We start from the raw sequence: 13,094 nt of genomic DNA, 5'->3' as shown, positions 1-13,094 counted from the left end.
TAGCATATGAATTAAATTTTCTGTTTCCTAACCCACTTAAAAAACTATATTCAAACATCTCCTTTCAAAGAATTGGCCATATGTGAAATGAACAGACTCTTGGGTTGATATGGGGATTGGCTTGCAATTTCTGAGTTTGCTAGAAAAGTGAGTGTATTGCCTTATATTAAAATGGACACTGGTGGATTTATTTGAGTATATGACACTATAATAGCCATGCCTATTTAACCAAATGTGCCATCACTAAAATACATACAGGTGTAACAGCAGTTGTTCCTTGAGTTTAATACCATAAAGGGATGTTTATGGCCAGGTGCTGAAGAATGCACTTCAAACAATGAGGGGAATACATGTGATGACAGGGAAAGAATTCTCATGATATATGACATGTATCTTCCTAGCACATTCGCAATTCTGAAGCAAAATGTTTTTCATAAAACCTTCATTCCACAAATAGAATTTAAAAATGGCATTGTAGCATATGGCCATGTAAATTGTAAATGCAATCCACATGTCTTCAGCAACGCCAGTGTGGATGGGCTAATGAAGTTGCAAATGGAAAAAGGTATACTACTGAGTTGGCTACCTCAGAACACCCAGATGGCCCAGAAATTCCAGACCATTTTGTGAATACCAAAAGGAAAAATGTGATCAGGATATAGTTACAGCCTTTATAATTACGATCTTACAGATCTAAGATTTCACATAGTTTAAATATCACAAGATGCAGAGGGAGACCTAAATGCTTTATGAATCATATAAGAAGGAAGAAAGGAAGCAAATCAATTATAAAGAGGAGGAGGTTAGATGATTTCCAATTATTGATACTGCACTGTAGGGAGACGGAATGAGTTTTGTGGTGGAGATTAGATACAGCTGATTAAGTCCTGAAGCGTTTAGTTAGCTGGGGAGGAGCTACAGTGTGAGTACATTTTAAGTTCATTCTTTAAAGCACTGTACTTTACACACATTGCATCACGGTTATTGCCATTTTGAGATTAAGACAGCTAAAGCTCAGAGAGATGAAATAATTTCCTCAAAGTCACAAAGCTAGTAAGTGCCCAAACAGCAATGTGAATTCCAAGTCTAACTAATTCCAAAGCCTACCTAAGAGCTAACCAAGGCAGCCTTTCATGTATCATCTTTACAACTTTTGCCAGACTATGAACCATCTGGGGTGTAATCTACTTAACATGATACTCTAAACTTATACATTTATACTTTAAAATGTTTATTTAAAATGGTACGTATATACCATGGAATACTATGTGGCTGTAAAAAAGAATGAGATCGTGTACTTTGCAGGGTCATGATTGGAGGCCATTACCCTTAGCAAACTAACACCGGAACAGAAAACCAAATACTGCATGTTCTCACTTATAAGTGGGAGCTAAATGATGAGAACACATGAATACCTAGAGGGGAACAACACACACTGGGGCCTATGAGAGCATGGAGGCTGGGAGGAGGAAGAGGATCAGGAAAAACAACTAATGGGTACTAGGCTTCATATCTGATGAAATAATCTGTACAACAAAATCCCACTACACAAGTTTACCTATGTAACAAACCTGCATGTGTACCCCAGAACTTAAAATAAAACTTTAAAAAATGAAAAATGTATAATGGTATTTTAAATTATTTTTTATTTTTACTTTTTTGAGACAGGGTCTCATTCTGTTGGCCAGGCTGGAGTGCAGTGGTGCAATCTCGGCTTACTGCAACCTCCACCTCCTGGGCTCAAGTGATCCTCCTACCTCAGCCTCACGAGTAGCTGGAACTGCAAGGCACACGCCAATACACCTGGCTAATTTATTCTACATTTTGTAGAGACAGAGTTTTACCATGTTGCCAGGCTGGTCTCAAACTCCTGGGCTCAAGCAATCCATGCACCACAGCCACACAAAGTGCTGAGACTACAGGTGTGAGCCTCTGTGCCAAGCCTTCTAATACTATTATTAATGAAAAATAGTTAACTGTCGGTGGCATAAGCAGAAGGCAACTGTAAAAGTAAAAGTAAATGTAGTCTAACTAAATACTGTTGCTTACCAAAGCTCTGATCCTGGGGCCTTCCTTTTCCTTCTAAAGAGGGCTCTGAGAACCAGGGAGGTTTTAGAGAACTTCTTGCACCCAAATGAGGCTTTTCTCTGGATGTAAACATAAGGCCTGAAAGAGAACTAAAAAGGGAATTCTATTCTTGCCGTGTGGTGCCGTCCTATTTGAAGCCATGTGGTGTGCCACCTGTATTCACTGTGCCTTCCACCTGTGGCATGCTGGCCTTGTTTTGGGAAAGCATGTGCCCATTGGCTGAGCATTTTTTGTGAGCTGGATCAAGGGAAGATGGAAGGGAGTGATTGGATCTGATCTTTTTTTTTCAAACCCAAATTCAACTTGAAGGAAACTAGATGCCTGTTTCCATGTATGGCTCAATTAAATTTTATATATAACAAATCTGAGATCAAACTCAAAATTAAGCATAGAGCTAAAAATCTTACAAGATATTGATGTCCAACAGCATTCAAACATGTTGGCTCTAGGAACTACTGGATATTGTTTGCCATGCTTCCTGGATAAACTATGGGTTATTGGTGTGCAAGCCACACCAGGCCTCTCCCTCTTGCAAAACTTTGCCTTGGAGAAGACAGGCTGGAAGTTCTTATTGCCTTGCCTACTCCTGGGCAAACCTCAATGGTTATATGAGGCCCCAAAGTTATTTCTTAGCATAATTTTATCCTGGGCTTCTCCTTCTATTTAAAAATACAGAACAGACTGGCGTGGTGGCTCACACCTGTACTCCCAGCACTTTGGGAGGCTGGGGTGGGCGGATCATGAGGTTAGGAGTTCAAGACTGGCCTGGCCAATATGGTGAAACCCCATCTCAAAAAATTACAAAATAATTATCCGGGTGGGGTGACGCACACCTGTAGTCCAAGCTACTCAGGAGGCTGAGACAGGAGAATTGTTTGAACCCTAGAGGTGGAGGTTGCAGTGACCAAGATTGTACCACTGCACTCCAACCTGGGTGACAGAGTGAGACTCCATCTCAAAAAAAAAAAAAAAATACAGAACAACAGCATGGCTATTAAAGTACCAAGACCATCACCACAAAATACTAAAACCCAACTCCATGGTCAAACAGAATGATCAAAGATATTTGTACATTCTTATTTCAAAGGTATTTTATTTCTTAATCTTCTATCATTTGACTCACTAGTATGCTTAACAGTGTATATAAAATCTTGCAAAAATTCAACCAGTATCTTGGCTTTTTTATAGCAAGTACTCTGTCAACCCAGAAAAAGCCACATTCATGCATTCAAACCTGCTATGTAGTACACACACACACACACACACACACACTCTCTCTCTCTCTCTCTCTCTCATTAGTTGTTTGTTTTTAAATAACTGAATTTCAGTAGCAGAAAGGGTAAAGGATCCTAAGTGGTAAATATATAGAAACTGAAAGAAATGCAAATTCAGATTCATGTCAGGAAACAGATTTTCAAATGGTGATAAAATTGTACACAAGACTGTTTAAGAAAAAGCACCAGAATCATTGGAAAAAAAACGAAACAGGCAGTTTAAATGTCATCCTGGGAGGAATAGCATATTAACTGGCAAAGCAGCCTAATAACCTACAGGCCCTCTACATGTTCCAAGTATTTAGACTTCTGAGGAAATACATGTTTATTTTACATTTAGGAAAGCATACTACTTGCCTCTTAAGATTTTCAGGAACCAGCAACTGGTTTAATTATTAGCAGAGTTCCTTGGCCAAATTATTGCTTCCAAAAAAGCTGATATCCTCACATGATACACATTCCTTTTTGCAATCCTAAGGCCTGGCACGATGACTGGCACACAAACATTGCTAAATGAAAACCCATGATGGGTAAATTAGTAGATAGGTGAGATCTTGCTCTTAAATACAATATAATTTGGCCAGATTTTGGAAATGTGAAGAGAGAGTTGATGTGAATGCCAATTGTTCCACCTTTCTCTAGCAGAGTATCAATGTAACACTCACAATCCTTTCTCAAATATTTCAAATAGCATATCCTACACTTTCTTAGTTGGCACAATTATAGAAATAGTTTTAGAAAATATGTTCTAATTTTCTAAAGGTACATTTTTATGTAAAAGAAAAGCATAGGCATGAAACAATATTCCACCACATACTTGTGGTTCAGTAATCATTTTGCTGTTTTAGTGAAATATCCTCAGAGCAACTGAAACTGCTAAATATAAAGGAATGAAAACAGAAACAAGGATGATAAGCAATTTCTATTTCTACTGAAATCTGAAAATATAGAATCTCTATTTTTAATTTGAAGCCTAGAAATGAAACCAAAATTTATCTTTTCTATAGCCAAGCCTAAAAACCAAGTTTCTTTGTAAAATAAATAGGAAAACTTTTTTTTAATAGAGGCAAGTATTATTCTCCAGGTCATACCATTTTAATACATCAGACCCCAATTTTTATATCTTGGTTTCTGGAACCTGAAGCAACTGGTTCTCTGTTGATTACTAATTTGAGGGAGGAAAGCTGTCAGGAAGGAGGTAAACTGTAAGTCAGAGCTCGGCCTTCTGGATTTGAGAGGAACTGCATACACCAGGCAAGTGTGGAGGCCACATTCAGAAACTCCCAAGGGGGATGGTGATGTTCTGTAGTTAAAACTTAAAGTCTTCTCAATTAGAGAATTGAGAGATAGCTTCTCAATTAGAAAAATCTCAGTTCTAAGAAAATGCTGTCTTTTATTCCTGAAGGTGACTCCATAAAAGCAAATTCTCCCTATTTCTCCAGTTCAAAAGACTTCATCAAATGCAAAGCCTGGGTTAAGCACCAGAGAGCAATGCTTCTCAAACTTTTAGAGTGCATACAAATCCCAGAGAGCTGGTTAAAATGCAGACTTTGACTCACTCGGTCGTGGGGGATGCCCACAGTTTGTATTCCTGATAAGCTCCCAGGTGATGTGGATGCTACTGATTTGTGGACCACACTTAGTACAAGCACATAGAGAATACACACCTGTGGCTTCCTTGATTTTACCATCTGGTGGGGAAAGTCTATAAGTAAATAAGTAACCATTACAGTTTGACTTCATACTGTTTCCACCTACTGATTATCTAATATGGTTGTACCACAATTTTTTTTTTTTTTTTTTGGAGACGGAGTCTCTCTCTGTCACCCAGGATGGAGTGTAGTGGCGTGATCGCAGCTCACTGCAATCTCCACTTGCCGGGTTCAAGCGATTCTCCTGCTTCAGCCTCCTGAATAGCTTGGACTACAGGCGTGTGCTACCATGCCAAGCTAATTTTTTGTATTTTTAGTAGAGTCGGGGTTTCACTGTGTTAGCCAGGATGGTCTCAATCTCCTGACCTCATAATCTGCCCCCTTGGTCACCCAAAGTACTGGGATTACAGGCATGAGTTACTGCATCCAGTCTGTACTACAGTTTTATTTTATTTCTGCTTGAAAACTTCTTTTCATGAATATGTTGAAACATAATTGTATAAAATTATACAAAAAAAGACAAATCTGTTATGAAGTTTTACTTTAAAAAAGAAATCAATTATGAGAAAACAAAAATTACACGTTACACTTTCTTGACTGAAATAAATGAAAGTGTTTCAATAAAGAGGAAATAAACTCCCCCTATAAACATCCAATTATTCAATTAAAGTTTCTTGGGTAAAGTCAACATCAACCAGAATGTTGATTTTATACCTATTTCTACCTCCTGTTTTAAACAATCAGGTGTCAAAAGATAAGAGTTTCCTACTCATTCCATAAATATTTACCGAGCATCAACTATACGTTAGGCACTGGGCTGGGTACAGAGGTAGACAGTTAATGAATGAGGGGAGCCAAACAAGAAACGAGTAAGCAATGAATTGGTAATAGAAAACTAAGTGAGAGAAGATGAAGAACCAGCCTCCAAGATAGCCCACAATGATCCTCATCTCCCGGTATTCATTTTCTCGTATAGACCTCTTCCAGGCTAACTAGAACAGACCTGTGTAACCAATAGGATACTGCGGAAACGACAGTGCATGACCTCTGAGGCTAGGTCATAAAAGACACCGTAGCTCTGCCTTGCTCTCTTGGCTCTTTTGCTCTGAGGGAAGCCAGCTGGCCTGTCATGACAGTACTCATGCAGCCTCATGGAGCGATCCACATCATGAGGAACTAACCAAGCACTGACTTGCCAGGTTTTGAGTAGGCTACTTTGGAGGCAGATTCTCCAGCCTCGGTCAAGCCTTCAGAGATGACTACAGCCCTGGCTGATGACTGGACTGCAACCTCATGAGAGACCTTGAGCCAGGACCACCCAGCCAAGCCACTCCTGGATTACTGATCCACAGAAACTGTGTGAAACAATAAATGATTATTGTTTAAAGCCACTAAGGTTTGGGGTAATTTGCTGTGCTTCAGTAATAGTGAACTAATACAGAAGAAAGGTGGGTGAGAAGGTGAGAACATACCTCCTTAAACAGGTGGTGAGGAAAGGCTTCTTTGAGAAGGAGACATTTAAGCTGAGAATGGATAAAATGGAGCTGGGATTATAGGCATGTGCCACCACGCCCGGCTATTTTTTTTTTTTTTTTTAGTAGAGATGGGGTTTCTCTATGTTGGTCAGGCTGGTCTCGAACTCCCGACCTCAGGTGATCTGCCTGCCTTGGCCTCCCAAAGTGCTGGGATTACAGGTGTGAGCCAGAGCACCCAGCCACCCAACTAAGTTTTAAAAAAATTCTCAGTAAAGACAGAGTTTCACTATGTTGCCCAGGCTGATCTCAAACTCCTGAGCTCAAGTGATCCTCTTCCCCTGGCCTCCCAAAGTGTCTGTATTACAGGCATAAGCCGCCGCTTCCAGCCCTGAAACCATTTTTATAACTCACAATGAGATAAATAAGTTAGAGGGGTGGGAAGGAGAGGTGTTGTGTTATAATGTTGGGAAAGAATTCCCAGTGCTTCCTTCTCACCACAAACTGTAACCAATCCTAACCCTTTGAAACATATTAAAGGGGCAGCACTTGAAAAGACAAACAGAATGTAAATAATTCATACAACAAGAATGCCCGAACTGAATTTTCAACCTCAAAACAAAACCTGTCTGGAGAAGTGTATTAAATTCTGGTTGTTTTTATTACTTGGGCCTCTCGCAGTATATCTTTACTGACTTAAATCTGTGAAATAGAAATTCTTCGCCTCATGGACAGTAGCCGCTCTTATTTTTGTGTGGCTCTCTAGACGTCCCTGAAAATTCTTCTGCTGCTCTTAAGCAATCACGCAGAATCATAAGCACCGTGGGCGCAGAGAAACTTCAATCTCGGTGGTGATCTTGACTACTTAATTGAACAACGGAAAGTCATTTGCTTAATGGAAAGTATTATAGCATATGGTACCATTCCAATCAAGGTTTAATCTATTTAAAAGCAGACTTTCAAGAACATAAACCTGTATTTTCTTTCTAAAAAGAATCACTTCACAGTTGAAGTTCACAGAAATTTTAAACCCTTGATCCACAGCCAACACTGACATGGTTTTACTCCTCTAATACTACAGTTACTTTCTGAATTCACTGGCAACATTTTTAGCCAACAAGGTTTAACAGACACATGATCTTAATGTATCTGAACTCTGGAAAACTGAAAGCTGGAAATCTGGACCATATTGTAAAAAGTAATCTGAGATGCCAGTGAGTGTGGAATCGGGGGCAGAGAGACATTAAGCAAACATACGAAAAGGGGTTTTATTTACATCTTTGATTATAAATTAGATGTTTTGTCTAGATTAAAGCCATTAATATGCACAAGTAGAAAAAATGTGTTTGAATGTGATATGGTTTGAATTTCTCCCATTTAAGTATGACAAGACAACACAAGAATAATATGGGACACATAGAATTGAGGCAGAACCACGGCTGCCTGGTTAAAGGTTATTTCTGGTTCCATAGTAAAAGAAAAGTTAGGACACATAAGAGAAATCACTGCATACTATTTATGTATAGTTTGGATACTGTCTTAGTTCATTTGTGCTATAATAACAAAATACCTGAGACTGGATAATTTATGAAGAACAGAAATTTACTCTCATAGTTCTGAAGGCTGGAAAGTCCAAGATCAAGGTGCCAAGATCTTCCAAGATGGCACCCTGTTGCTGTATCCTCTGGAGAGGCCAAATGCTGTGTCTTCACATAGCAGAAGGCCAAAAGGCCTAAGTTAGTTCCCTTTTGCCTATTTATAAGGAATGCTCAATTTGTTTATCACTTACCAAAAGGCCCTACCTCTTAATAGCACCACAATGGCGATTAAGTTTCAATGTGAATTTTGGAGTGGACATATTCAAACCATAGCAAGTGCTATATGAAGTTTATAATAAATTTTCCATAGTTCTCACTACAGTATATGGATTCAATCATTCTTAACACTCTGTATTATTTTCATAATCTTCTACGGTAATGAATCCATTCCAATATTATGTTAAACATAAAATGTCTGAATTAAGGTAGATTATATTCAAAACTATTTAGAATCAAGATTCTGTAAATGATCCCTTATTTCAGATTCATCAATAAGGTCTTTTTGTGCAATGAAATAAACATTTTATTTCCCCAAAACATCTCTTACAGAGAGTGCTGCATTTCCTTGCAAGGAATGCTTTTATAATTCAAATAGGGTAAAAGCATAAGATGCTAATATCATGTTTAGCAACAAAAATGGTTCTTAAATTACAACATATAATATTAGGAGAGAAATTTGCATCACTCCAACAAAAAAGAAGGAAGTAGACAAGAGTAAGTAGGCAAAGGCATTGCTTGGGAGAGGGGTGTGAAGGTAGAGAGGAAAGCTTCAGATCTGGGATAAAGGAGGATCTCTAGTTGACAGAAGTATTGAATATAAACTCTTAAGCTGCTTGCTTGAAAAGAGAAGTATGGGTGCGTTGGGGGGTGGGATTTACACGTAATATAGATCTCATCCTCTGTGTACTCATTCCTTGCCAAGATATTGCCCACCAATTCTTTTGCGGTCATAGATTCCTCACTAAGTTCCAAGTCTGGGTTGCAATGAGGAGAAAACAGAGCTGGAATGAACAGAAACAGAAACTCAAGGACAAAGAGCAGATATTTAGGTTTTTAAAATAATAATTATTAGGTTGGTGCAAAAGTAATCGCAGTTTTTGCCATTAAAAGTAATGGCAAAAAGCACAATTACTTTTGCACCAACCTAATAGTATTATACCTCAGTATGAAAAACATTAGGAATACCTAATAGCATTATTCCTCAGTATGAAAAATAAATCTGATATATATAAACATGGAATAAAACCTACGCACTAACAAATGATTATTCTTCTCAATACAAGTATAATTGACACCATAATTTACAGATCTGCTAATCCTTTTCTGCCTTTGTATCTGGCAACACTCACTTCTTGAGCTAATGTAAAGGCGAGTCTTTTTTTTTTTTTTTTTTTTTGAGATGGAGTCTCTCTGTGTTGCCTAGGCTGGAGTGCACAATCTTGGCTCACTGCAACCTCCACCTCTCAGGTTCAAGCGATTCTCCTGCCTCAGCCTCCAGAGTAGCTGGGACTACAAATGTCTGCAACCATGCCTGGCTAATTTTTGTATTTTTTTAGTACAGACAAGGTTTCACCATGTTGGCCAGGGTGGTCTTGATTCCTGACCATGTGATCTGTCCGCCTCAGCCTCCCAAGGTGCTGGGATTACAGACCTGAGCCATCGTGCCCAGCCAAATGCTAGTCTTATAAATACCTCTCCCTAAGAGAAACAAATGGCACAATAAGTGTTAGCCTGGGAAGGGGTGGAGAGGGTTTTTGAAGAGGGACTGGCCATCCGAGAATTAAATGAGATGATGCTGGCAAAGAGTTTCTATCAATATCCTACATGTAGTAAACACAGCAAATGTGACCAGTTATTCGTAGGAATAATAGTAGAAACACATTAATTCCTTCTGCCTGCTTCTGTCTCTAGGGAAGGGTTTTGCCCTGATCCATGAGAGAGACTATTACCTAAAAGATACAAGGGGAACAGGGCTAGGGAAGAGATTATCTCTCTGTCCCAGAATAATCTACTGAGAAGTTAATGTGGGATCCACTCTCTTAGTAGTAATGGTTTTTCTCTCCGCTTTAAAGTCTAGCTGAAAAAAGCCTCCAGCATTCTCAACAATTAGAATGAAGTCTCTGGGTTCCAAATGCATCTTTGATAGATGCCTCTAACTGCATCAACGTGGCAGGCACATTTCTCTCGGCATTTCATGCGAATCCTCCCTGTTGTCTAAGGATAAATAACTACACAATCATGTCAGGAGTCCCCAGTATAAACTCACCAGGGGTTTTAATTACTCTCCAGTGATGATGTCTCATACAAAATCAGGGAAATGAAAATCCAGTCAGTGTGTGTGCATGTGTGTTGATGTCCCAGGCTATCCCCAGAACAGTCAGGGCATCATTTCAGTTCCAATAGAGGAATAAGACAGGAACTCATGTCCAGTTCAGGTGTGTGCGACAGCACTGTACACTGTAGAAAAGGTCAGAAGAACGAGTGAGTTCCCAGTGACACTGCCTGCAGCATCACTCCTTCCCTTGGGACACATAAATGAGAAGCTACAAACTCAAGCTGTGGAGCCAAAGAAACCTGGGTTCACATCTCAGCCTGCTACATGCTCACTGTTTCATCCCAGGCAACCTCTGTAATCCTCAAATTTCTCATGAGTAAATGGTGATCATCTTATATATCCAGCATAAAGTTGTGAGGATTAAGCAAGACAATCTAAACACAGTATGTAGTGTACGGGTAAATCCCCAATGAATTTAGCAACACCAAGAGAAATGCAGAGGGAGTCCCTGTCCCTTTGTTGCAGAGGATATGTTGCTATGAGGGTCCAGGTGTTCTTCCTCCCACCCAGGCCTCTAGTTGGGTGAATCAGAAGAAAAGCATCTTATTTCCCACATGGGCCTAAGAGTAAACATGTTGAACAAACTGTATATGTATATATATATATATATATATATATATATATATATATACACACACACCCACATACACACACAGAAACATGCACACATACATATATACATATACGCACACACACATGCATATATATGTATACACACATATATATAAATACAACTGCTATAGATCTCACAAATGAAAATGCCAGTCTCTGCAAGTTCATTCTATACATAACTTTTATAAATCCAGGAACCCACACAAACTAGTTTCAAAGGATCATCCCTTTCAAAGAAACAGTCCAACAACCAAAAGTAATTAATATAGATACAATTCTTTATTTAAGGTCTCATATTTCATCAAAGGCACACTCATCAATAATCTATTGACATGATTTTTAAAGTCCCTTTGCTTTCTCCTCTTGAAATCCATTATACTATCCAACTGCAATGGAACTTCTGTCCTCCCTACCCTACCCACTTACCTCCAGCCCATCCTTTTAGTATATAGATCAGCCTAGCCTCTCCTCCAGAAAGCAGGGCTCGCTTCTACTTAGGAGAGAGAAAAGTGAGTGAACTAAAACATGGTTGTCCTTGGTGATCATGAAGAAAGGGGCAGCAGTGCAGACTCATCTAAGTGACTTTTGTCACTGTTAAACTATATTTGGCCTGAATTACATAAGGACAGTTGAGTCTTCATGTAATTAACTGCCATCTAACTTAGTACATAAACTAACTGAAAGTCTAATTTACAAGTATACTTTTGTAACAATCAGCCAGTCACAGCAGCTGGGCTTGAGTTGATCACAGGCAGCCAACTGATCAGACCATATTCAAATAATGCAAGTGCCAAGCTGTAATCAATCAAGTTTCCGTACCTGACTTTTGTCCTCTATCCATAAATGCTGCCTACCTATGTAGTGGAGCAGGGCTCTCTGAACTCTTCTGGTTCTGAGAACTGAGTGATTCCTGTATCATTCTTTGCTCAACTACACTTTCTGAAATTTAATTTGTCCAAACTTTTTAACACCTCTGCACATACAAAATACAAGAATACATCCTTGTACCATTTTTTCTCCCTCATTCTTAATTCATGGCTTTATTTTCAAATATAAAGATGCAAAGGTAGAAAACCTTCCTATCCCAAAGTAGGAATGCATGTTTCCTATCTCTCCTTTGCCTTTTCTTTAAAAAAAAGCACAAAGTCATTAAGATGTTAATGCTGAGATAAGTCACTGGAAGAAGGATGGAAAGAAACTACAAGAAATGATAGACAGGGTGCTGCCAAGCAGCTAATCTGTTTTTATATAATACTTCAGACATAAATGGCATTTGTATTACGTGAAGAAAACTCCTCATCCCCTCCCCTACACAAAAGAAAAGGCAAAGAAATGCAAAGGAAGTGGTAATTGCCAGGTGTCTAGATATGGGACCACTGCCCTCTAGTGTACTTAAAAATTTTCTGAATCCCTTTGTCAGATATCTTTACCTGAACGATAGAAGGAAACAGAATAAAACATGAACCTCTGTTGAACTATCCAATAGAATCATTTTTTAAAATGCTGTCAATTATTAAGAGAGTGAAATGATGGCTTCCCACCACCTCACTATCTGTTGGTGCCAATACTGTCTTCAGGCACTACACATGGATTCCTTGTTTCACTCCAACAGATTGCCAAAGGGCAGAAGAAATATTAAAGATATTTCACAACTGGTGTGGCATAGGCACTAGCCAACCAGAACAGTTGCCCGAAAGATGACAGCTGGCAGCAATTCTGCCTCTTCCCTTTACAGAGCCAGAATTAACCCCTTAGATGCTGAGCTGTGAAGAGGTTCTGGGTTCCTGGGAGAGGGACCAGGTAGCCAAGAGAGTTAGGGGCCTGGGACAAAAGTATGTCAATATTTCAACCACTGGCCATCTGTACTGGGGTGTTCTGGCTGAACATTTGCTCTGCAAAGAGGATTAGAAAACATAAGAAAAATGACCCAGTACCACTAAGCAGAGCAGAAGAGTGACCCAGAGTCCACTAGCAAATATCTGAAGACGCTCTTCCTCCCAGCAGCTGTTTCTTCTCTTCCCAATGGCCAGGAACATCCTCTAGACCAGGACAGGGGTGTAGTA

At 39.2% G+C, this 13,094-nt stretch overlaps 1 protein-coding gene across 1 annotated transcript in view; it reads right to left on the bottom strand.

Annotated features, from left to right (window-relative positions):
• The window catches only part of MCC (MCC regulator of WNT signaling pathway), a 460,067-nt gene that overhangs the window by 297,791 nt on the left and 149,182 nt on the right, over nucleotides 1–13,094 (bottom strand). The gene's annotated exons all lie outside the window — the stretch shown is intronic.

The sequence above is a fragment of the Sapajus apella genome, unplaced genomic scaffold (genome assembly GCF_009761245.1).
Source record: "Sapajus apella isolate SASKATOON/1434 unplaced genomic scaffold, GSC_monkey_1.0 scaffold1, whole genome shotgun sequence".
Taxonomy (NCBI): domain Eukaryota; kingdom Metazoa; phylum Chordata; class Mammalia; order Primates; family Cebidae; genus Sapajus; species Sapajus apella.
This window is presented reverse-complemented; position numbering and strand designations above follow the sequence as displayed.